Here is a 26,091-nt window from a genome sequence, read left to right as displayed (position 1 = left end):
TCCCTGGGTTGCGCAGCGGTTTGGCGCCTGCCTTTGGCCCAGGGCGCGATCCTGGAGACTCGGGATCGAATCCCACGTCGGGCTCCCGGTGCATGGAGCCTGCTTCTCCCTCTGCCTGTGTCTCTGCGCCTCTCTCTCTCTCTCTCTGTGACTATCATAAATAAATAAAAATTAAAAAAAAAAAAGGAAGCTCTTTGTTGGCTCTTTAAAAAAAAAAGAAAAAAAGAAAATCACAACCTGAGAAGTGAACTGATCTAATATTCTATTGTATAAGGCCGTGTAACTGAGATTTATAATCGATCTACAACCTGTTTGTGTTTAAAATATTGTACGTTCACTCAATAACATTCTTGAACACTTAATGTGTGTTTGAATGTCTAATGGAAAGATTAAGTCGATCTTCTCAAGCTAGTGAGGGAAAGAGCTTTGTAAACAGAACACAAATTCAACACATCTGAGAGAAGAGGGAAGGCTGGGGCTGAGGGAGGGTGGAGAGATTGATGCATTCAAAGGTAGAAAACAGGTGTGTATGTGTGTGTTTATCTGTGCCCACAATATTTGATAAGAAGATGATAATCTTCAGTCCATTTGTTTCGCTAGACAATCAATGCTGAATGCTTACTGATTCATCCTAGTCTTGAATTCATGTTTTGTTTTTTTTCTCGAATAAACATTTCTTTGTCCCTGATTGAAACATTCTTCATCTCAGACATTGATTCTGCTACAGACTTGAACCTGACCATACAGGTAGTCTTTTTCTGAAGCAAGATCCTGACCTATTTATTAGAGAAAACTGCTCAATGGCCCATTTGTACATTATTGCTTGGAAGTATTATACTTTACCCAAGCTAAGTCAACTACAGCAAGTTGATTTTCCAAGTTCCACTCCTACGTTTTGGGAGGCATCCTGCTTTACTGCTTATAGTGATGAATGTTCTAATAGAGGTAGGGAAATCGACCTGTGTGGCATGGAAGAGAAATACATTCTGAATGCCATTATTTCTGATGGATTGTGCTAAGATAAGACTTTTTATGTGGGGAACTTAAAAAAAAAAAAATCATGGTGTCTGATCCAAGCTGGGTATTCAGTAAGGAAAGGTAGGAAAGGGCATTGGCTGAAAGACAAACCTAAGTAAAAGCAGTGAACCACATAAGTTTATTCTGACTAGAAACAAGGACAAAAATCACTTGAAAGACACATAACAGCCTCCTTGGAAATCAGAGTACACTTTTTTCCTCTCCAATTGCCCTTATTCAGGACAAAGATTTATTAATTTATTCATATTTTCAGTAAGTTTGATTGTGTGCCCATTACCTTGCTATAAGCACAAAATTACTTATGGATAAAGTACGTCGCCTACTTCAAAACACCAACATCTCAGAGGAGGAAGAGAGCATTTGAAGATAACTATAATAAATGTGATAAAGGTAACAAAGGCAGCTTCCAGGAGCAAAGAAAATAAACCAGCCTAGTTGAACAGGACAGGCTAAGTAGGGGAAGAAGTGGGCAAGGAAAGCATCATGGTAGAGAAGACAAAATTCCAGATCAGTAGGAAATTGAAAAGAAAAAACTAAATGTGAAAGTAATTTTAATTAGAGAAAATGACAGGGCACCTGGGTGGCCCCTCTCCGTCTGCCTCTCCTCACTGCTCATGCTCCCTCTCACATTCTATCAAATAAATAAATAAATAAATAAATAAATAAATAAATAAATAAATAAATCTTTCAAAAAATTAGAGAAAATGACAGAACTACAGAGATGATAATGTAATTCTAGAATATAAAGTGTAAGTCTGGGAGCAGTAAAAACTTAAGACTGAGATGTGGAGAGATAATACTGTGCAGAAGGCCCTGCAATCCATGTTGAGGAACTACACTTTGATACAGAGCCATAAGAGCAGTTGCTAAAGATTTAAAAAAAGAAGGGACAAAATCCACTATACATATAAGATAGATCCCTCTGTAAGGCTGTGGATGATGGATTTGAGAATGCATTATTAAAGGGAGGGAGACCAGGTCACAGTACTTAATTGAGAGATGATGAGAAGCCTAATTAAGGCAGTATTATTAGGGACAGAGATTAGTGAGTGTGTTGATCATAAAAAAATTATGAGAATATGCCTGGCTTTGTGATTAAGCTATAGGAGAGGCCAGGGGGAGGAAACAAATTTGAATGCACTTTCAGTTTTGTAGCTCTAGTAAGCTTAAAACAGTATTGTCAGCAAACAAAATAAAATGAAAAAGAAGAGGAGAATTACTATATAACTTTCAGACAGGACAAGTTTATCTTTGTTGCCTTTCAAAATACTACTAAAGTTGCAATTAGCATACAGGTCCACCAGAGCCAAACAATGGAATGAGAGAGAAAAAAAAAATTGAATAAATGATGTTACTGCATACTTTAAAAGAAGACGAAGGGATGGACATTTAGAAAAATAGAGAAAGATGGAAACTAAATGAAAAGAGGGATAATGAAAGGAATAAAACCAGTATAGTTATCCTGAACTTTTTATGTTTTGGATGTGGAGGGACCTTCGGGGGGAGGTGGAGGACTAGAAGATGAAATTAGAAGGATTTGGATGAATAGCTGTAATGTTCTAGAGTCTAGGATATCTGGCACTGGGATACATAATGAAGCAGTAGACAAAGAAGAAGGACACAAGTAAAACTCTTCACTCTGTATCTTGCGATCCTTTCCCCTCATCCCCATCCAGAACGTTCCTGAGCTCTGCTCCCAGAATGCTCTCCAACATGTATATAAACTGTGTCACACTACTAAGGTTGAGAATTCCTTTCTGGAAAAACTAGTCAGCAATAGAGGAAATATCTACTTATTAGGAAAGCCTACTCATTTTAAAATAATTCTAGAGTAAATTTCAATAGCTAGAATGTTCACTGCGTATTCGCCTTCACAACCTATATTAGTTTCCTAGGGCTGCTATAAAAATAAAATAGTACAAATTTGGAGGGTTAAAACAGTAGGAACTTACTCCCTCAAAATTCTAGAGACCAGAAGTCTTGTAATCAAGGTGTCAACCCACACTCCATGAAGGTTTTTGGAGAGATTCCTTTCTTTCCTCTTCCAGCTTTTTGTGGCTCCAAGCATTCCTTAGCTTGTGGTAACATAGCTCAAATCTCTGACTTCACCTTCACATGATTTTCTTCCTTGTGTGTTTTTCTTCTTTGTGTCTTTTTTTCTTGTAAAGACACTTGTTATTGGATTTAGGGCCCACCCTAATTCAGGGTGCAATTGAAATTCTTAATTACATGCATCTGCAAAGAGCTTTTTTCCAATAAGTTCACATTCATGGCTTCCAGGGGTTATAGGATATGAGCATATATTTCAGGGAGTCACAATTCAACGTACTACACACCCCACACTCCCAGAGCAGCACATGCCATTATCATTCTTAAATATGATGTGGAAACCAATGAATGCTTTCAAGCAAGTTGAGAAGCGGGGGTTGATAAAGAAGTAAAAGAAGGGGGAGACAATGAGAAGAGAGGGGATGAAATCAAGGTCCCCACAAAGGAGTTTTGTTGTTGTTTAAGAAGAAAAATGAACTTATTATCTGCTATTAGAGAAATGGAGATGAAAACTGATATAAACACATGATGGTTTATGAACAGAGAGTGAGCTGGATATAATAGCTCACCTCTAATGAACAGGATAAAGCAGAAATAATGGTGAGTGCGACTTTAGAGCCCACATTTTTATGAAACGCACTGAAGCTTCTTGCATAAACCACTGTGGTGCCATGTTGAGATACCTCTCAAGTAGCCGGTGGATAGACCTATGTTGCAAGGACCTGAGGTCTACTGCCAACAGCCATGTGAGTGAGATTCCTTGGTGGCAGATCATTTGACCCAGTCACATCATCTAGCGCCAGCAGCCCTAGCTGATATCCTGACTCTAATCATTTGAAAGATCTTGAGTCTCCCACCAAAGCCAGTCCTAAATTCCTGACCCACAGAAATTGGACCATAATAGATGTCTGTACTTTTCAACCATTCTATCTGGGGTCATTTGTGATTTAGCAAGAGATAACACTGGTGGTACCACGTTACACTTCAGGGAATAAGTGGGAGGACATTCTGTGGAAACTAAGAATGTTGGGGAGTTTATTAAAAATTAAGTAATTATTCAAAAAATCACATTATAAAAGATTAGAAGGTGAGTGAATATTTGGAGAGTTGGGAAGTATGTGATTTCACAAAGAGACAAGGATTATGACTAATGAAAAGAGAACAGCAGATACACCAGATATTTTCATTAGAAATACAATATATGAACATTTGGAGAGATGTTTATGTACGTTAGGAGAGAACACTATTTTTAAATGGTGATGTAGGTTTGTGAATCCCCAGAGTTTCCCATTAATTTTAAAATAATTGGCTCATATCACTGTCAAGTCACAAAGATTTTGCCCATCGTGAAAACCTTTATTGTCATCCTCATGGGTGTTTTTATATGCTGCTGCCCAATCCTTAACAGAGACATAAAGGATACACACACATTTGGATAGAGCAACTAGTGATGTCTGGTTCCTTGGGGGCCAGGAAGTGATGCAAAACAAAACAAAACAAATCTCCCAAACCTTCCTAATTATTTACTCTCATATGGGTGAAGCATTCTTTAAGGAATATTCTTTGGTAGGCACAATCTTTAGGCTTGACTGAGGGCCACTTCCGCAAAGGCAAAGAAAGTGCTAATTGGTCAATAGAAAATGAGAAGAGAGAAAAAATAAAGAGATGTGGTGAAAGGATGGCTACAAAGAAGACTATAGTTGGATAAGACTGACCACAAATACTTAACTTTTACACTGTCACTCCAGCAAGGGGTACTTTATGAACCAAGTTTATTTTGAGATCGATTCAGTACTAAAAATAACTTTAACAAAAAATGTGTTTCTCTGGGAAAATATTTAAATTGGGAATGATCTTACAGAACTCTGGAACATGATCTGCTCACCTGCCAATCTACAGCTGCTCATGTAATACACAGCATGCCAATATATGGTATTACACTACCATTAGTCATTTCCTATCACTCTGCAGGCCTGTAGAAAAAAGTCATGTGGCTCGAAAGACAAAAGAAAAGTGGGAAGGAAAATAAATCTCAGCCTTTTTCCAAAGCTAACCAACAAATTCCATTTACTTTGTGGGAACACCTCCCAGTTCTTCTGGAGGACCACAGTTGCCTACATGCTGTTCTAAACTCTACAAGGGAGGGATGCCTGGGTAGCTCAGCAGTTGAGCATCTGGCTCAGGGCTTGATCCTGGAGTTCTGGATGTAGTCCCCAATCCCCCATCCCCCATCCCGCCTCAGGCTCCCTGTAGGGAGCCTGCTTCGCCCTCTGCCTATGTCTCTGCCTCTCTCTGTGTGTCTCTCATGAATAAATAAATAAAATCTTTATAAAAATAAAATAAACTCTACAAAGGAGCTCTGCCCTCCTCTGTAACCTAAACCTGACCTACACTCCTATCCTCCCCCCAACCAAAGTTTTCATAATCATGGGTCATCTTTATATTAAGAGCACTAAATTTGGCTACTGCATCCAAAACTCATGAACATTTGTTATTCTAGCTCTTTTGTACTTTTCACATACAATATAGATATGCACACTTAGGCATGAAGTGTGAAAGAAATATTGTTTTTAAAGAAGAGTTTAAGACTGAATAAACATATAATATCTTGACTGAGAAAAAAAAAACACCAAAATTTTTAATAAACAAGTAAATAAGAGAGAATACTGGGGATAACTAAAGAAATCTATCCAAAGGTCAGCAGAAGCTACCAGGAATTTGAAAGTAAACATATTAAGCTGGAAGTCAGGAAAGAAATAAAATTATAAATTAGAGATTTAGATTTCTTTCAACTGAAAAACGTTTGTTGCGAGTCTGACATTGCTGCTAGTGAGCTAAAGTTCTTTTGTAACCAATTATGTCTATTGCTTGCAGTAAGTCATAGTTCTTCACAGGTGTTAAATGTTGAAAAGCACAGACTTCTGTTGACAATGCGAATATAGTAAAACAATTTATGAACATGACAAAAATATCTTGAGGTGAAAAAAGTGGGTCAAAAGAGCAGCTTTTGTATTTTTGCTTTTGTAAAATGTTCAGATAGCCGTCCAATACAAGGGCAAATAAATCCTGTACACTAGAAAGCTTTACAAAAATTCTCACCTACAACCAAAGCAAAATAGTATATATGGCTTAATGTTGCCTATAAATACGCATGTGTACATATTAATTAATATAGTTCTATATGTATATATATTTGCATGTATTACTTTAGACCATTATTTTTCCTTACATAAAATAGAAAAAATAATTGAAACCAACCAAACAATATCAGCACGCTTTTGAGGGGGGATAAAGTATTTAACCACGAGAAAGAATAAAAATCAGTTGCATGAATTCCTTTACAAGATCAGGAGGTATGTGCGTGCTAATGCCACTTAAACATCATTCCATTTTATTCCACTTCAGAATTCCCACTACACGTATATGGCAGTGTGCCAAGCCATTCTGAGAAAATAGAAGTGGATGCGTCCCTGAGAAATGGGAATGAGCTGTCACAGAGACGCAAATAGAATCAAAGGGGGTAATTGACTATAGTTATAATTATAGGTCTTTAATAATACCCGTCCTTTTGAGTCTTCGAATTGTTTAAGATTACTCCTGATATATGCAAGTAAGGGCTAATTTGTCCAAAGCTGATCTCTTGCAGGAGATACTCCTAGACAAAGTGCTGTTCTGCCCCAAATCTATTACTTAAAGGAAAGAATTAAGGTTACCTTTACAGCTTGGATCCCAGTCCCAATTCAGCCATGAACAATAATGTGGCAAGGAATTTGTCACATAACACAACTGCAACAGCATGTCTTGTGCCCCTGCTCCCAAACATACCCTCCCAAGAAAGAGAGTTTTCCCCTCCAAACTTCAGCACCTACCTACACTGAACTGGCAACAGAGTTGCCTGGATTTAAGGTTCTAAACCATCACGTTACTTTCTATGTTGGCCCCTGCTACCATTGGCAGAGAAGCTCTCTAGTTCTTTCCGAAAGCTCCACTGCCCAAGGACTGCTTTCTATTTCTTCAAATCTCACTTCAGGTTCCAGGACCTCACTTCAGATGTATATGAGCTACCCCAGAATGTGGTGACAAGGCAACAGGAACTGCATGCCTGTCACTAATTCGCATCTCTGAAAGTTGCATCAATAAATGCTATTACAGCAAACCTAATATTTCTGCTTGACTCTGCCCCTTTTTGCATGAGAGTAAGAATACATTAATCTGGATACACAAAGAAATCACTCTGTCCCCAATTTGATTCCTTCAACAGAATTTTAGCATCTAACAACAACTGAAGTCTTTTAACAAATTCTAATTGAACAAAAATGTTCTTTGTCTATCTTTCACTTGGATCAGAACACCACACTTGAATAATATAAGTAAATATAATTAAAAGGTCAAAATATTTAATGTATACTCATATTCTACTTACTAAAAAATATTTATTTCCAGCTATCATTTTGAGTTTTTTTTTTTTTTTTTTGTAAATAGAAAAAGAGCAATAAAGAAAAAAAGATTCAGGTGTTTCAAATATTAACCTCTCTATTTAACATTTCCCCCCCGAAGGCAACTAAGTCTCTCTTACAAATATGTGATAAATGAGAAAAAGGGAAAAAAGACTTATTGCTTTGGGACTAAGAGAACAGCTATGTAAGTGAACTCATCATTTTTCATCTTTTCTTTTCATGCTGTGCATTTTTTTTTAGGTTTGTTCAAAATTGAAAGTTAAGTGCATCAGAAAACAACATGTAACACTTGTTTTACAATCAATATGTGATATTCTGACAAGTCGAAAGAAATGGTTAGTTTAAAAACTATTAATTTAATGCAGGATTCTAATTTAAGATGCAAGCGAATCTTTAAACTCTTCATTAAAACACTTGGACCTCTATATCTTACCAATGTCTCAGCTGAAATATTAAATAATGTAATTTATCATTTAGGAATTACTACATTGCACTGAAAATGGATTTAAATGACACCATTAAAATAATGTCACCACAGAGAAGCGCTATAAATGATCTGACTCTCAGTCCCTTCAAATACCTGAAATTAAGACGGAATAAATCTTTACTTTGCTACATTCCTCAACTGTATTGATGTTTTATGAATCATTACATTTTAGATGCATTATGCCATGGGACACTCAATACCCTAGAAGAAAAAGCAACTTTAGTTTTCTTTAGTCTAAATCATCTGATTTCTGACATGACAGAATTTAGGTCTGTTGAAAAAGTAATGATTTCCAAGTAATCCCTCTATAGGTAGTTGCTGAGTGAATGACGGTAAGAGTAAGGCAACATACGTGGGAAAGGCATCGTGATGTATGAAGAAAGTTTAGTATAAGTCCCACGATGCAAACTGCAAGTGATTTTATGGTACTAAAGTCCCTGCGGTGAGAACAACCCATGATGATGTGCGTTCAGTTCCGCTATTCATCCTTCTCTCCCTCCATGCTTTCCCCATTCTCTGTGTTTCACCCAGGCTGGGCTGCCTTCATTGTCATAAACACACAGTATTCTTTCTTCTTTCTAGCGTAGGAGATGGCCTTTATCTATGTGTTCCTCTACCTTGTCCCCTGCCAATCTACTCATTTTTCAGAATCATGCTTCAGATCTCACTGGAGAAAACTTTCTTTTCCTTACCTTTCTTCTTCAGATCAGGTCAAGCACTCCACTTCCACCATTTCTTAGCATTAAGTACTTTTTCCATTTCCAGTTTTGACATATTTATTTCTGCTACTTTTCAACTTATTTTTGTCATCACCCTGAGTTGCAAGCTCCATGAAAGCTGGTATTTCTTGCCTGTTTAAACTAAACCCCTACAGTATAATGGCAGACAAAGAGAAAGTGCTCAGCATTTGTTGAATGAATGGATGGATGGATGGATGGATGGATGGATGGATGGGAATGGATCACAATTTGCTATGTAGTCAATTAATGTTGTAGATCAAATGATATATCTTAGTATTTTAGAATGCTCATCCTCCTTGGTACTATTATATTAGTTTACTCATAAGAAAGTGAAGAAATGTAGAAGGGAACACATTCTTTCCAACTACAGTGAGATCCCTAAGGCCTTTATCACTAACACTCATACACATAGTACACATTGCCTTAACATTATGATATGATCTATGAACTCTGGATATTGGGAATGGGGTAGATAGAAAGCACCTGTCCAAACATGAGAGTGAAAATTTTGGCTCAGGTCATGAGCTCAGAGTTGTGAGACTGAGCCCCAGCTTGGGCTCCTAGCTCAGCAGGAAGTCTGCTGAAGATTCTCTCCTTCTCTCTCTCTAAAAATAAATAAATCTTTTAAAAAGAATGTTCACTCTATCAACATTTAAAATTAATGTAGTATATTGCTATCATATACATGACACCCTGTCTTTGGAGACTGGAAACTCCCTTGCTCCCAATAGTGAGATATAATATATTTGTGTTTCTTTTGGGTAAAATGACCCAGTTATTTGTCCTTTCCTTTCACTTCACTGTATGTTCTATAACTTCCCTTGGTCAAAAAGAGAATAACCAAATAAGAATCAGAATGTATAAATTAAGTTTTACATTCCTTATCCCCCTTCCTATGATTATGAATATGTAACATTTGGGATGCCAGGATAAAACTGAATAGATTGACCTGCTTTTCTGCAAGAAACCCTTCTAAATATAATTACTTTTTTTAAAATGCCAGTCATATAAAATAATTTTGGAAATGGTGCTCTGGGTTTTTTGAAGATTATAAGATTTACTTGAAATTATCCAAGATAAAATAAATAGATTTTGTACTAAAGTTGATACATGTTAACATAAATTTTAAAAAACCAGTCTCTTATACTTGAGTAATTTTTACTATATGTTCCCACCAAAATATTTCCAACAAAAGTTCAAAAAATTTCGGACCTTATGTTCCTTATAATTTATATATATATAAATATATATACATATATATAATTATCATGATATTGATGCTTTAGTTTAAATGATTTTAAAGGGTAAATCATAATGGATACCACATAATAATTGAGACACAGAAGGGCAATTGAAAAGCATTTAAATAAAAATAAGGCTTGTTTGATAAAGTAAAATACACCAAATAATCAGTATTAAAAGTCCCTATATGTTCTTTAACTGTATTAAGAAATTATTTACAAATAAGTAGTGTAAAGAAAGTACCTAACCAGTGATTATAGTTTTCTTGAAGCCATCACAGTCCATCATTTATTTCAAAAAGTTATCATATATTCAAAATGACATCAAGTCTATTTCAGAGATAACTCATTCAACTGTTTAGTCTTCTCCGGCCAATGGAAAAATGTTTGCACTTGTAAGCCAATAAATCATGTACAGTATACCATAAGTATAGACGTATACTTAATTGCAAAATACTTAGAGTGTTTCAGGATTTCTTTCAAAATATTTGCTATTAGTTTAGAGCAGATGAATTCCAGCTTGACGGGCAATATAACTCTTCTGCATTGATTAAAAACAATGGTCTAAACTTTACTATTAAAGGTTAAGTAGATTTTTTTAATGAAAATATGGTATAGTAAAAGGTGCTCATTTACTCACACCTTAACGTTTATGATTAGTCCAACAGAGTAAAAATGTCCAACCATACACAAATATAATTAATTTTATCAAAGGAAATAAAAATGCAAAACAAAGACAAACAGGAAATTAAGCAGCAAGGAAATTAAAAGATTCATTGTGACTTTAATCCCTTCTCAGATTCTGAGTTTAATTGCCAGTTGCAGGGTAAGCTCAATTATAAAATCACTCTAAGAAAACTGACTTTTCAATTTTAGGTTAATTTCATGAGTATGTAGGGAGCCTTGGTTGAAAATCGGAGGAAATAAAAATATTCCTTGACGAGGGGCAGCCCGGGTGGCTCAGCGGTTTAGCACCGCCTTCTGCCCAGGGCCTGATCCTGGAGACCCGGGATCGAGTCCCACATCAGACTCCCTGCAATGGAGCCTGCTTCTCCTTCTGCCTGTGTCTCTGCCTCTGTGTGTGTGTGTGTGTGTGTGTGTGTCTCATGAATAAATAATAAAATCTTTTTAAAAAAAGATAATAAAATTAAAAAAAATCTTTCTCCTTGACGAAAGCTTATGAAGAGTAGTGTTTCTCAATAAGCACACTGTTCCAGCAATTATAAAGTCACATAGATTCTAAAAAAAAAAAAAAAGTACTGATATTTAATATGTATATTTTGTTACTCTTAAAAATGTACTGTTTGAAATTTATGTGGATGAGTTTAATCTCATAAATCACTCACTTAAGCAAAAATAATATTTAATGATAAGTTAATGATAAAAGGTCTCATGAAAAAATTTATGGGAAAAATTGTTTAGCAACTCAACTGGTTTGAACTGAATTAAAGCATCATGGAATATAAGTTTAGTGCACATCTTCCCACAGATTAACATAATGTGATAAATATTTGAATGTAATCTTTCTACTAAGGCAGTTTTCCAACCCCTTTTAGGGGAAAAAAAAAACGGAATTTGTCTTGTTACCTTCAGATTTATTGTATGAAAAATACTGTTTTGTTCAACAGAAATGGAATCACTTATGTGACCTGTTCTTCAAGGCAATCTTCTGATTTATTATTTGTTCATTCTTTAGCTGTGGCTTAACTGCATATACAATCATCCTACATATTGATATTCCAAATGAGGTTTGTCAAATCCCTCAAGATTAAGAGTTAGTGTAGTCAATAGTTCCTCATTTAGAAATCAAGTTTTTGCTATTTTGATGTATTTTGGAGCTCTCAGTGAACGGCCTTGATTTTTTGATTTCTTAAAATGTTTTATTTTGAATAACCCTTCCATTTCTATGATAAACATTATAGCTCAGCCATATGTTGATTTTATTCTGATTTGACATTAAGCAAATTCAATTTTTAAAGTTTCATTTATAAAACATTTTCTCCTGTAATCACACACATAATTTATATGCATATACAAATATATGAAATTATACAGAATTCATTATATATGTATACACACATTAGAATAATTTACATATAATCATACTTTCACACATATACATGCATTTCAAGAGAGGGAGATACCCAGATTAATATAATTTTTAGCATTAAGAATTCTATTTAGAAAAACTTGTATCTTTGTATATTTGTTCTGAGATTGCTCTCCATTTCTTTTTATCATTAATAGCCACCTCCCCAAGCTACATATTATAGAAATCATTCTTAAAGAATCATTTCAACTCCCTGATCTTTGGTTCCTGCTGTAAATTGATTCTACACACAGCAGTCTAATGAAACCATATAAAAAATACTTTTGTGATTCTAAACCATAGAAACGTGGATGGATGTTCCCTCTCTGAAAGATGAACTTAACCCTGGTGTGATTCTTTATCTAGTCACATTATTTTTCAGGAATAAAGTAGCAAAACCACAAAGCCTAGAGAGAGCGCTTGGGTTAAGTGTTTGTGTAACTCTTTTTCTCAGTATGCAATTTCTTATTCTCCTTCTATATTTCTTTAACTGATTCTCTCAGTATGTCCTCGTTATATCTTACTTTAGCAATTCTTCAAAATACTGTCATTAGTGAAAGGGATCTTTGCTCTGAGAGCAAGTGATGAAGGTATAAATTACATAAGTAGAAGAAAAGATGTGCCCTAGGAATTTAAACCCATTTTGCCTTCATGATTCAGACAAATTCATTCAGTGAGCTAATGAGCTATGAGAAATGAGATACATTTTAAACACATTGCTTAGTGTAGAGAATGTTTTTGTAACTTGGTTTTATCATTAGAGTTGTGGTCTCACATGCTGCATTAGGGAATTCAGAATATGTTTAACTAATGTCTTTCATTTTTAGAAAAAGTAATAAAAACTGAGAATTACCAATAACTTTTTTTCTTTCTTAAGACATATGATATATTTAATACGTTTTTTTAATGGCCAATAGTATTTTACTTTTTATGTATTTGTTTTTACAACCTGCTTTATTCAAAACAATTTATTATGGTTGATGATCTTTATTAAAAAAAAAAAAGAAAAAAATAAAGAAAAGCCTGTTTGAGAGTTGGAACTAGGGATATAGAGAAAAATAACTACTTAGGATTGATTGTGAGAACACAGGTCAGAGCAATGGTAAGGCATGGGTCCAATTAAGTGTTAGGTACCACAGATTAATAAAAATGTAAACCTAAACAGAGAGAAACAGATAAAGAGGCTTTCCTGATAATCTCATGCATTCCAAGGAAGGAATTCTGTAGTATTTCAAAGATTATTTTATAGGAATATGGTGAAATAGCTGCTCCATATTTTCAGTGAAGTCTGAAAGACAAAACCATCTTCTATGTATAGTAGATATTTTTGCTAGAATAATATTCTTTGACTTAACAGTAGCACAACATGATTCTATTATTGCTGAATCACTGTGATCATACTATTATTATATAATACTGCATTTTAACCACAACAAAATATAACTAATTTTAATAATCCATTTCCAAATAATATATGGAACATCTAAGAAGTACAGCTTCCTGTTTCTAGATGGCTCTGAAAGTGACCAATGAACGCCTTGTCCTTATCACCAAGTAGTGAAAAGTAAGATCCAACTGTGACTCTGCCTTCAATAAACTATAGAAGTAGTGAGGAAATACAGAGAACACATTATACTTAAAGGGCCCCAGGTAAATAAACCTTTTTTTTTTTTTTTTATGTTTAAGAAAAATAATCCTTTCTGCTTTGTAATTGTATTATGTTAGTGTAGCTTTTCCTTTTTAGTACTCCTTTTCTCTCTCTCTCTCTTTTTTTTAAGATTTTATTTATTTATTCATGAGAGACGCAGAGAGAGAGAGAGGCAGAGACACAGGCAGAGGGAGAAGCAGACTCCATGCAGGGAGCCCGATGTGGGACTCGATCCCAAGACTCCAGGATCATGCTCTGAGCCGAAGGCAAACGCTCAACCACTGAGCCACCCAGGTGTCCCACCTTTTCTCTTTTAGATAAAAATAATAGCTGGTATTTGATGAACAAGTACAATCACAGAAGTTTTGAGATTTCCATGAACTCCATTCTCCTGTTCTTACCTAGGAAGAGATGGTTCTAAGCATAAAGCCTTCTAATTAGAGAATTCATTTCTTACCCTTCTTTACGGGTAGGCATAGCATAGGGGGTCAATTTTCCTCATGATAGTGAATGGCAGTGTGCCACTTGGGGGCCTGAGTTTACAGGACTGTGACCTCTCCCATATATTCTCTTTCTCCCTGATTGATGAAACTAGACTTAGAGAACCACTAGGTAACATGGAGATTATCACAAGCTATTTGCTAATGCCTCCCGGGAAAACTGTCACTGTGAACTAAAAATAGGGTTCCTTGTTTCTTTTTATTTACTACATTATAAAATGCTTTTAAAAATGTAATAGGGTTAGCCTTTTATTCCCCCTAATAAGTTTAACATGTGTCATGCAATGTTCTAAGAGCTTTATATACGCTGTATAATTTAATCATCAAAATAGTTACATGGGTGTTTTATTGCTATTCTTTAGAATAAAGAAACTTAGTTTTATTTAGATGAAGTCATTTACCCATGTTCACTCCGCTATGGCCATATTTCATCAACTCTAAGAGGCACATAGTTTCCATATCATAACATCTCTGAAATCAAGATGTATCTTGAAATAATTGGTATCCTACAAATCATTTGTAGGGGTTTCTTATGTGTATCTAGGAGAGAATATAAAATAGTGGTGTATCCTCTAAAAAAATTATGTCTTGGATTTGATAAAAATAAGTAATCATGGTTATAGATATTCAAACTTTTGATCTGAAGTACTGCTTCACTTAAAAAAACAAAATGTGGGGCACCTGGGTGGCTCAGTAGGTTAGACATCTGCTTTTGACTCAGTTCATGATCCCAGAGGTTCTTGGGATCAAGCCCCTGTTAGGCTTCCTGTTCAGAGGAGAGTCTGCTTCTCCGTCTGTCTCCCCTCCCCCTGCTCGTGCTCTCTCCTGCACTCTCTCTCTCTCTTTCTCTCTCAAATAAATAAAATCTTTTAAAAAATAAAAATACAAAACAATTTCAACATAACACCAAAATGGTGTCTAGGAAGGATAGTTTTGCCTATTTTTCTTTCTTTTCTTTTCTTTTTTTTTTTAAGATTGTATTTATTTCTTCATGAGAGACACAGAGAGAGAGAGGGAGAGGCAGAGACATAGGCAGAGGGAGAAGCAGGCTCCATGCAGGGAGCCCGATGTGGGACTCGATCCTGGGACCCCAGGATCACGCCCCGGGCTGAAGGCAGGCGCTCCACCGCTGAGCCACCCAGGCGTCCCTGCCAATTTTTCAAATTGGTTTGATTCTGTTTATTTTCAGTTTCCTGTGCCTTTTCCAGTTTTCATGTTAATAAATATATGAACTTTAATCTTCCAGCATAAATTAACTGCTTTGTTGAAATACCCAAACAGTGATAGGTGGGAAGGTGTTTGCAATTTTATATATATATTTCCTTGTTGATGCAAGAATGCAAGACGGGACTAAATCTCATCTCCTAGGATACGTCCTGCAATAACAGAATTAATAAATTAGACAAAGTGTATTGTTTACAAGTAAGACACTTTTTTAATTACTGTATAATGTATTATTGGTTTCAGTGGTGGAGGTCAGTGATTCATCGATCTTATGTAATACCCAGTTCTCATTACATCACATGCCCTCCTTAATGTCCATCACCCAATTACCCTGTCCCCCTTCCTCTCTCCCCTCCACCGACCTTCAGTTTGTTTCCTATGATTAAGAATTTCTTATGGTTTGTCTCTCTCTCTGATTTCGATTTGCTTATTTTTCTCTCTCTTCCCCTATGATCTCTGTTCTATTTCTTAGAGTCATTCAGATCATATGATGATTTCTGATTTTATATAGATATAGGTATGTAACTATATCACAATAAAAAAGTAGCTGTCTTCAAGTTTTGATGATAAGGTGTATTTTTCTCTTAATTTTATTTTTCTGTGATTATAGAAATCTGTTATGTATAGATCTTGGCACTACTGAATAGGAATAATGAAATATAATGTAACACTTTTTTGAGCACTGGTGAAGGCCAATCACTATGCAACACAATTTATAAGAATTATTACTTCATTATTCATTACAAGCCTATGAGATATTACACTATTATTCCCATCTTATTACTGAGAAAACAGCCCAAGCAGATAAAATTATACAAAAGCTACAAAATAGAGGAACTAGTACTGGAACCCATATGATTCTGAAACTGTTTTTTAACAATCAGTTATATTTTTTTCCTGAAATCTAATGTCTGTCTTCTCAAGTAGTAGAGAAAACAGTATATACATGAGACAATATTAAATACTGTCTGTTAAGAAAGTAAAAGCTGGTTTGAACTGAAACAGGCAAAAGACCCCTCTCATTAATCAGCCTGGGGGAGAGGGTGTGAGCAAACACAAAACGACAGCTACTAAATTAACAGGAAACACTGTATCTCCCCAGTCATAGAGAAGCTGTAAAATTCATTAATGATCTCTTTTTGGAGAGTAACTGTTTCTTACCAGTCACAACCCAGCCTCTCTTTGCTGCTTACGTTTATAATTAGAGATGCCCAATTACTAAGTCATCTTCACTTTAGGAGAGCACTCAATGACTAATTAATCTCCACTTCTAAACTCTTTTAGAAAAAAGACCTCAAACTCATCCTTTCCTTAGACCTTTCTCAAAATCATTCCATGAGAAGCTAAACTTTACAAAAGATACACCTCTGGAGAGTCACCCTTGTTGCATCAAGTCACTCTCTCTGACTTGTCAGATTACAGTTTGCCCCTGTGTTTGTTTGATCACATGGATTTAGGCTTTACTGCATGGTTGCCTTAATATAAAGCAGATATGATAAATGTTGTTAAACAAGTTTAAATATTTTGTACTTGGAGCAGTGAAGAGGAAGCAATTACTTTTGGGTTGAAAGACCAATGAAAGCTTATGCATAACGATTCTTGAGGCAGGCTCTAAGTTGGAGGCAAAACTGGTTGTAGGAGTCTATTCCAGGATGGAACAGTCTGGACATGGGAAGGACACTGTCAGAAAACATCAAAGCATTCTACTTGGTTTGAATTAGGTTTAAGGATATGCGGTCTGTAAAGCAAAGTTGGAGATACAATGTAAAATGTCTCAAATACAATAAAATAAAAGTTAGACATGTCTTCTATAGGCTGTCAGGTTGGATGCAAAGGCATTTGAATGGTAGATGATAAACAGATCATTGGATTAAGACAAAAAGCAGTCTAGTGTCAGTTAAAGAATGGATTTGGGCATGTGAAATTTGAGAAAGGGAGAAGGGTTAAGAAGATACCACAAAAAACTGAGTGAACGTTCCATTGCCAGAATAATTGAAGTTAGAAAATATATATGTGTGACAATGTTTGATGAGAGATAAAAGAGAAAGAACAAAAAAGAAATTGTGGTAATGTTTTTAGTAGAAAATGGTGGCAGACTCAGGAGTTGGTGATATTATCAAAGAGGGGAAGATAAATATTCTTGTTTGATAGGCTGCCAAGAGCAGGCACTGTACTAAGATGGAGTTGAAAGCTGACATACGAAAATAAGTATCTAGATCAGGAGCAGAGGATCTGAACTGGAAAGGACAATTTGAGGGTTGTCACTCCCGAAATGAATTTTTAAAGTACATCAGTAGAGTATTTAAAAGAAATCACGTGAAATCCATTTAGGAGTCATGTTTTAAGAAAGAGCAAATAACAAAAATCTGGTAAATAGCAGAATAAAAAAAAAATGAGAGATAGAGAATAAAATAAAGAGTTTTAAGAAGAAAGAAATTGATGACAGCGTTACATAGCTCAAGCGAGTGGAGGAAGAAAATAAGATTTGGTGGTCATGAACTCACTGATGCTCCATTCCAATAGGACTAAGGTATTCTCAAGCCTTTTCCGAAGCTCTCTCTTTTATTTTGAGGGAGGTTATTACATAAGGTTATTACCGTATGGAAATGTATAGCATTTCCCCAAAATCCAAAACCCTTCTTAGTTTCTCATTTATTTTATGGTCTTTAAAGTCTTGCATTTCTTTAAAGTTAGAAGTTCTTAGGAACGAAGGCTCCCAGTACAACGTGGTGATGGGGGGATACTGAAGGAACACGGATCTGTGCTGGGCAATAAAAAGGCAATGACAACTGACCAGAATCTCTGTAAGCAACTGCTTATATTCAAAGCACTGTGCCATCCTCACTGTTCTATGAATCCATTACTTACGAACAATTGATTTTCTATTTAAGTATAAACTTTCAAGGTCACTTAAACCCAAAGAGTATATATCATACATTTGAACACCGTGGGTAACCTCAATGACTGTTTCATCTATAATCTCTCCTCGGCACACACATCTGATTTATTGTAGCTTCATTGCTGCTAACTCATCATATAAGTGAAATGCCAAACAGGTTAATTTTCCCTGTGAATGTGAACAGTTTTTTCACTTATCATTTTTGCCAGTTTTCCTTTTTCCACTCTCAAGGAGGGAGCTATGTAACATTTTATAACTTACCGTTTACCTGTTGAGTCATTCTGGAAACTGTCAAGAGCACCTTTAAGGACAATGCTGAGTCAATTACTGTAATCACTTCCCGCCTCTTTCTCTAACAGACATTTGCCATTTAACTGACAGCTTAGTCCTGAATGGTCTCTTGATTTTAAACCTCTTGTTGAAAGATTCACTGACTGCTCAGATAAGAGTCAATTTATTAATTTTTTCCAGAGCTTTTGACATATTTGAAAAAGTCACCTTCTCTTCACTTTAAATATCATTTTCACCAGGTAATCACTTCGCTATTAATTTAAGTGGAAAAATCCTCCCTGATGTTCTTCATAAAAACTTTTATGTTCTTCCATTGCCTTGCCCTAAACACGCTGCATTCTATAACATACTTACTGATGCATTCTTCATTTTATCTGTAGTAGGTAATAATCATCTTTGTTTTGTTTTGTTTTCTTGCTGGGCTACTCTTCTCCACTTCCAATCCTTTCTCAAAATTCATATATTCATTACATTCTGAGCTCTCTTACGGCAAATTCATAATTGCTAAAGAAAAAAAAATGGGGGGAGGGTTACAAGTTGGGCCCAGGGGTGCCCGGGTGGCTCAGTTAGTTAAGCATCTGCCTAAGGCTCAGGTCATTATCCCAGGGTCCTGGGATCAACCCCCAGGTCAGGCTCCCTGCTCAGCAGGGGGTCTGCTTCTCCCTTTGCTCCTCCCCCTGCTCATGTGCTCTCTCTCTCTCTCTCTCTCTCTCTCTCTGTCATGCTCTCTAATAAATAAATTAAATCTTAAAAAAAAAAAGAGCAAGTTGAGCCCAGATTGATTTTCTATTATCTGAGTTAATGACAATGGGAAAAAATTTGCCTGCCTAAACACATATGAAGAAACTGCTCTTCAAAGCATCCAACAAGTATTGGGGTGCCTGGGTGGGTCAGTTGGTTAAGCATCTGCCTTCTGCTCAGGTCATGATCCCAGGGTCCTGGGACGGAGCCCAGCATCAGGCTCCCTGCTCAGCAGGGAGTCTGCTTCTCCTTTTCCTCCTTGCTTGTGATCTCTCTTGCTATCTGCTATCTCTGTCTCTCTCTCAAATAAATAAATAAAATCTTAAAAAAAAAAAAAACCCGAAGTATCCAACAAGTATTTTTATATGTTTTGATAATTTGTGCTACTTTATAGACACAAAAAACTATTTAAAATATTTATAAGGAAATTATTTTCTTCTTGTGTCCATATTTTATTTGCATCAAATTATTTTATTTGCATCAAATTATGCCTACTTTCTTGAAAATACTACTGAAAACTTTCTTTTATTTCTCCAAAAAGTTTTCAAAGCTCTACCCTCCTGACATATATATATATATATATATATATATATATATAGAGAGAGAGAGAGAGAGAGAGAGAGAGAGAGACTGAATTGTTTTGTCCCTGAAAAATTCAAATGCTGAAATTGTAACCTCTAAGGAGATGATGGTATTTGGAGGTGAGGCCTTTGGGAAGTGATTAGATATTGAGGGTAGAGTCCTCTGAATGAGATTAGTTCCTCTACAGAAGATACCCCAGTGATGTCTTTCTCCCTTTTTCTCCCATGTGAGGATATAATGAGAAGACAGTTGTCTGCAATCTAGAAGAGGGCTCTTATCAGAACTAGGCCTTTCTGGTGCCCTAATCTTGAATTTCTAGGCTCCAGAGCTGTGAGAAAAATAAATTCTGTTGTTATAAACCACGTAGCATATGGTACTTTGTTAATGCAGCCCTAATTGACAAGGACAAATTCCTAAATGTATGCCTAAAGTATAATCTCTCCAAGAAGACTTTTCAACCTCTAACCTCTGCCCTCAATCCTCTCCTGAGTGCCTATTGTCCTTTTGTTTTGTTTTGAAGTTTCCATACTATTCGTCTTATGCAAGAATTACAACTTTATGAAAAATATGTATGGCCACAAAAGGAACCGGGATCTTGTTAAACAAAATTTGGCTTGTCTAAATTGGCTCGGTTTCTGCTAAACTTGGATTCCTCTCTTCACCATCACTTTGCTGCCTATGCCTTTGCCTGGACCCATAATCTTAATACATGTTAGTCTGCTACAAACATCTACTGTGCTATCGGTGAATATTTTCAACATTTCTCAGGTAGGAAACAAAAATCTACCTTTTCTGCTCTATGTACACAGGACTCAGGAAACATCATTTCTATCATACTTGTTATTTAGAAAGTTTCATTGTCTCAGAATAACTGGCATTCCTGGAGCTTTTTCTGTTCAGAACCTCTCCCAACAGCACTAACAAAGTACCATTGTATTTCCAAGCACTATGTTATATAGAATGATAATATGTGTTTTTCTCTTCAAATCATTTTCCAAACAGCAAGTATGGAGGATACAAACTTTAAATACAGGTGTGCTTTGTACAGGTATAGCTCCCCTCTCTACTGTAAATTTTATGAGGGGTCACTGAGTTGATTTGTCTCCATATGCCTCAGGACAACTAACAGTAAGGATTTATTTATTTATTTATTTATTTTTACAGTTTGTGCTCAACAGAATTTTTTTCCCAATTTTTAAGTTTCAGCTTTCAAAACCACTGCAGAGGACCCTGTATTGCTGAAGAAGCCAGGACAGCCAGATGATAAACGGTGCTACAGAGCTGTATATACTTCCAGAATCTGTGGATCATAACAAGAGGGTTAAAGAAGCAGAGTAGTGGCTAATCACTAACCAAATGAGTTAAAATGAGGGAATTTGGGGCCTTCCAAATATTCAGGAAAATTTTTCCCCTTAATTTGTATTATTTTAAAGCTTTTATTCATTTATTCATGAGAGACACAGAGAGAGAGAGAGAGGCAGAGACACAGGCAGAGGAAGAAGCAGGCTCCATATGGGACTCGATCCCAAGACCCCAGGATCACACCCTGAGCCAAAGGCAGACCCTCAACCACTGAGACACCCAGGCACCCCCCTTAATTTGTATTTTAAATTGTATCATTTTCCTAAGGATCTCTTATATAATCTCTGCAGGCACAAAGCTACATTCTAATAAGAAATAAGACTTTCCCAGCTCCCTCCAAAGAGAAAATACCAATCTTAAACTTGATTATCCATAATTAGAGTTCAAGGTGTTGGGATTGTATTTTAGAGACTCTACACAATGAGAGGGCTACAGAGAATCCATAAAATTATCTGAGTTTTAAATGAGTGTACTTAGCTAAATTAATGCTGTTTATGAATTTCAAATACAACACCAGCAGTGTCTAAGACATTAGAGAAAGCTCCTCTGTTAAATAGCACACAGAAAGAGCTGATCCTTGCTTTGATAGCAACCTGTATTTAAAAATGTGAAATGGTAAACAGCATATAAGACCACTGGTTTCTTCAGGTCCTGCCCTCCCCTTTGCATTCAGAGAGATAAAGAATTTCACGTTGTTTAAAGCCATCTATGAGTGAAACGAAACAGAAGGATGAATTGACAGGTAAGCAATTAGCTCATTTCAGGCTAGGCAGGTGGAACGCTTGCCCTTCAGGCAGGGTCTCAGCTGTTTTCCTGAGCTGCTGAAGAAGAGAGATGGTCATCAATTTCCACTTACCCTTTTTCTAATGTCTCCCCTACCAGGAACACAATTTTGACTGAAATGTGTCTGAATATATTTGATATTTATAAATGCCAGTATAATATTCTGAAACAATAGATACATACAAATATACTTAGATGCAGTATTTGAGATGCTACAGAGTTAAATTTCTGTGTGGTTTTTTTTTTTTATTTTAAGGCATTTTTTAAAAGGCATATTTAGGTTTTTTGTTATTGTTTTGTTTTGATTTTGAGAGGAAGAAAGGGAGGGGGAGAGGGAGAAGGAGAGAGAGAATCTTAAGCTGGCTCCACACTGAGCTTGACTCAGGGCTCAATCTCATGAACCTGAGATCATGACCTGAGCCAAAATCAAAAGCTAGATGCTCAACTGACTGAGCCACCCAGGCACCCTTTAGATTTTCTTTAATCATTCATAACATACCAGTAAGAAATCTAGTGGAAGGAGACAATCCTAGAGCATTTCCTAAAAGCAAAGAAAAATACTACCAAAATAGGGAACTCCGTTGTAGCAAATTTCTCTAAACAAATAATTACACCCAGCTCCTTGTTATCACTATGAAGTCTAAACTGAATATCAACTAAAACCTGTGCCAATATAAAATTAAACTAAACCTCTTGCTGTCTAGTTGTAGCCCCTTCTAAGACTATGTTAACAGAATTTATCTTTTAAAAGATTTTATTTATTTAAAACATGATTTTATTTATTTATTCATGAGAGACACACAGAGAGAGAGGCAGAGACATAGACAGAGGGAGAAGCAGACCCCCTGCAGGGAACCTAATGTGAGACTCAATACCAGGACCCCGGAATCACAACCTGAGCCAAAGGCAGAGGCTCAACCACTGAGCCACCCAGGTGCCCCTATGTTAACAGAATTTTAAAGTGGTAATAAATAATATAAATAGAAAGAGGTGGTCTTTCACTTTTGCCTTTCATAAGTGGCAATTATACAGCATTTCTTTTTGATATTCACTCATTTGTGATTTTTTTTTATTGAATAACTTCCAACATGGTAAAATATAATGCTAATTGGAAATTAATTACCCTTTTTACATTTTTGCCTTTAAACCAAAAATATGATGTAGCTATAAATCAATTCATTCTTTCAGATGAGTTAATCTATAGATCAATGTGGCAAAAAAAAATGATGATTTAATGACATTTCACTGTGGATATTAATATAGCACTTCATGCTACCTACTCTCTTTTGCTGATACTCTCCTCTACCTCTACTTTTAATCATATTTAGCACCCCCTTTCATATTATATGTTATGTGGTTCATGGCAATGGGGAGAGCATCCTTACTTCAACAAAAAGAAGAAAAGGAATATTTTTTTCACTAATTTTTAAAGGTATGGTACTGAATTTGTTTTAGAAGACAATAGTACTCTTCATATAATTTATAAGATGCTAATTATTCCTAAATATTTTAAAATCCAATATAACTATATAGTGTGTTTTCTTATAAACCTGTTTTTTTTTTCTCTTTGTGTGTATTATTTCTAATAGGCTATAAAATAGATTTTAAAAACTAATTGAAGGAAGGATATGGAAAAGATATTGGAGGTCACTTGGTCTCACTTAAAGTCTTTTCCCATATCCTTCCACCCCTAAATTCTTTTTTCTTTTTTTAAAGATTTTATTTATTTATTCATGCAATACAGAGAGAGAGAGAGAGGCAGAGACACAGGCAGAGGGAATAGCAGGCTCCATGCATGGAGCATGACATGGGACTTGATCCTGAGTCTCTAGGATCACACCCTGGGCTGAAGGCGGTGCTAAACCGCTGAGTCACCTGAGCTGCCCTAAATTCTTTTACAGCATTTTGACAAATTATTCATGCAGATTCACCTTTCTGTCTATTTCTAGGATTATTTGCTCTAGAGACCAGACTATTGTGAATATTCTACATTATTTTAATTAAAATACATTCATAAAGTAAATAACTTCACATCATAGCACTGAAAAAAATTTCGTATCAACAGTGTTAACCCTAAAAATAAAACTGTCAGTTATTTTACCAGCAAATAAGGATTTGAGAATTACATTCAGGACATGCAAGTTAAGGCAAAACCATAGGCGAATCTGAAGCACAAATAGGAAAGCTCTTCTACAGAGGAAAGGAAAGGATTTGGGAGTGGTGTTATAAACAAAAGTCCTTTGAAGTAAACTGGAGGTTCAAAGTATAGTGGCTTTTCATTGGCTGAGTTGTGACAGTCTCTCATTGGCTGGGCTATTGCTGGAAAAGGAAACCTTTCTTCCTCTTGCTGGGGTAGTCAAGTAATATTGACTTGCAAAGTACCACTTCCTTCCTGTTAGGATCTTTAACTGATGAGGAGTGTAGGGCCTGAGAATTCCCCATTCTGGCCATTCAACTCCATTTTAGTGAGGTTTCCCTTTATTAATTTTCATAAAAGCCATAATGGAACTATCTTACTTCCTCACAAATAATTATTTTCAGTCCTTAGTTTCTATTAGTATAATTATTTTTCGGTTTTGTTTTACAGGGCCTAGATACAAGAACAATAGCTCTTAAGGTCTTTCCTGCTATACTTCTCTCAAGCCAGGTCTCCTTGTTTGTACATTATATAGTTGATTGTTTGAACATATATTCATGTCATAATAGGAGAACTATTTCTAGTGATATTGGAGGTATGACATGCTGAATCCTACCATAGATAACAATGATAAAAACTAGATAATACTAAAAAATAAAATAAAATAATGTCACAAGTGTTGGTGAGGCTATACAACAAATGAAACCCTCATACTTCCTGGTGGTAATCTAAAATGGTACAATTTATTTGAAAAATAATCTGGTAGTTTCCTAAAAATTAATATAAACTTACTATGTAATTCAGCAACTCCAATCTTCAAAACTTACTGAAGGCAAATGACAAGTTCATGTAAAATCTCATGCACTTTTATTTATAATAGCCAAAATTGGCAAGAGTTCACATAGTCATCAAAAAAAGGAACAAGCAAATGTGACATATCCATTCAATGGAATACTACTCAGCAATAAAAATGAATACATTAATGATATAAACAATATAATGGATGAATCTCAAAATAATTATTCTGAGAGAAAAAAAAATCTAGTCACAAAACAGTATACCAATAATTGAGGGATGAGGAATTAGGAAAGAGGGCATGAATGAGGAAACAGAAATGATTGAAATATTTTATATATTAAATGTGATTGTGATTGCACAAATTCATACATCTTTTAGAATTCATCTACTTGTAGATGAATTTAAATGGACACACAGCTTACTGTTGCTAGATTATATCTAAAAAAGTTATTTAAAATAGTATATCAAATGTAAACCATCTACATAGATGCTTAATAATCAAGAGTGCTGGTTTTGCATATAGGTCATTTATTATCTCTTACAATTAAAAAAAATATATATATATATATAACAGAAAGCCATGTATTGATATTTTTACTAAGCCCATGCTTCTTCAATGTGAATATACTCAATTTCTGAAAGTGTAATGGTATGAGTATAGTAGAAAGGTATAGAGGTCCCATAAAGTAGAATAAAATTGACATCCCCCAAATGATAATTTTAAATAATTAGTAATCTCAAACATATCTTGAAATATATTGCAGGCACTCACATATTCTGCACTTATCAATAAAACTTCTTGTTAAAGGGGACCAGATTGAAGTATGTTCCATTAGAGGATAGTCACAGCCATTCAGAAGGATAGTTTCACTCTCTTCTCATTTAGGATTTACTTTGGTGGGGCAATTTGACACACATTGTGGGAATTGCCATTTTAATGCTCAACAAATTATTTCCTTGGCTACAGTAGAAATCTCAGTCCACTAAATCATCTATGTGTAAATCAGTAATCCCTGTTAACACTT

At 35.5% G+C, this 26,091-nt stretch overlaps 1 long non-coding RNA gene across 16 annotated transcripts in view; it reads right to left on the bottom strand.

The window, feature by feature from the left end:
* Positions 1 to 26,091, bottom strand: part of LOC144301774 (uncharacterized) — a 268,953-nt gene that overhangs the window by 54,563 nt on the left and 188,299 nt on the right. For 15 of the 16 annotated variants that reach the window (XR_013368623.1, XR_013368621.1, XR_013368611.1 and 12 more), the window contains one exon: positions 19,018 to 19,167. This is a non-coding gene — a long non-coding RNA (uncharacterized LOC144301774). Of the gene's footprint in view, positions 1 to 18,088; positions 18,238 to 19,017; positions 19,168 to 26,091 lie in introns of those variants that run through there. The other variant, XR_013368626.1, reaches the window with a different exon arrangement.

This window comes from Canis aureus, chromosome 30, assembly GCF_053574225.1.
Source record: "Canis aureus isolate CA01 chromosome 30, VMU_Caureus_v.1.0, whole genome shotgun sequence".
NCBI classification, from domain to species: domain Eukaryota; kingdom Metazoa; phylum Chordata; class Mammalia; order Carnivora; family Canidae; genus Canis; species Canis aureus.
This window is presented reverse-complemented; position numbering and strand designations above follow the sequence as displayed.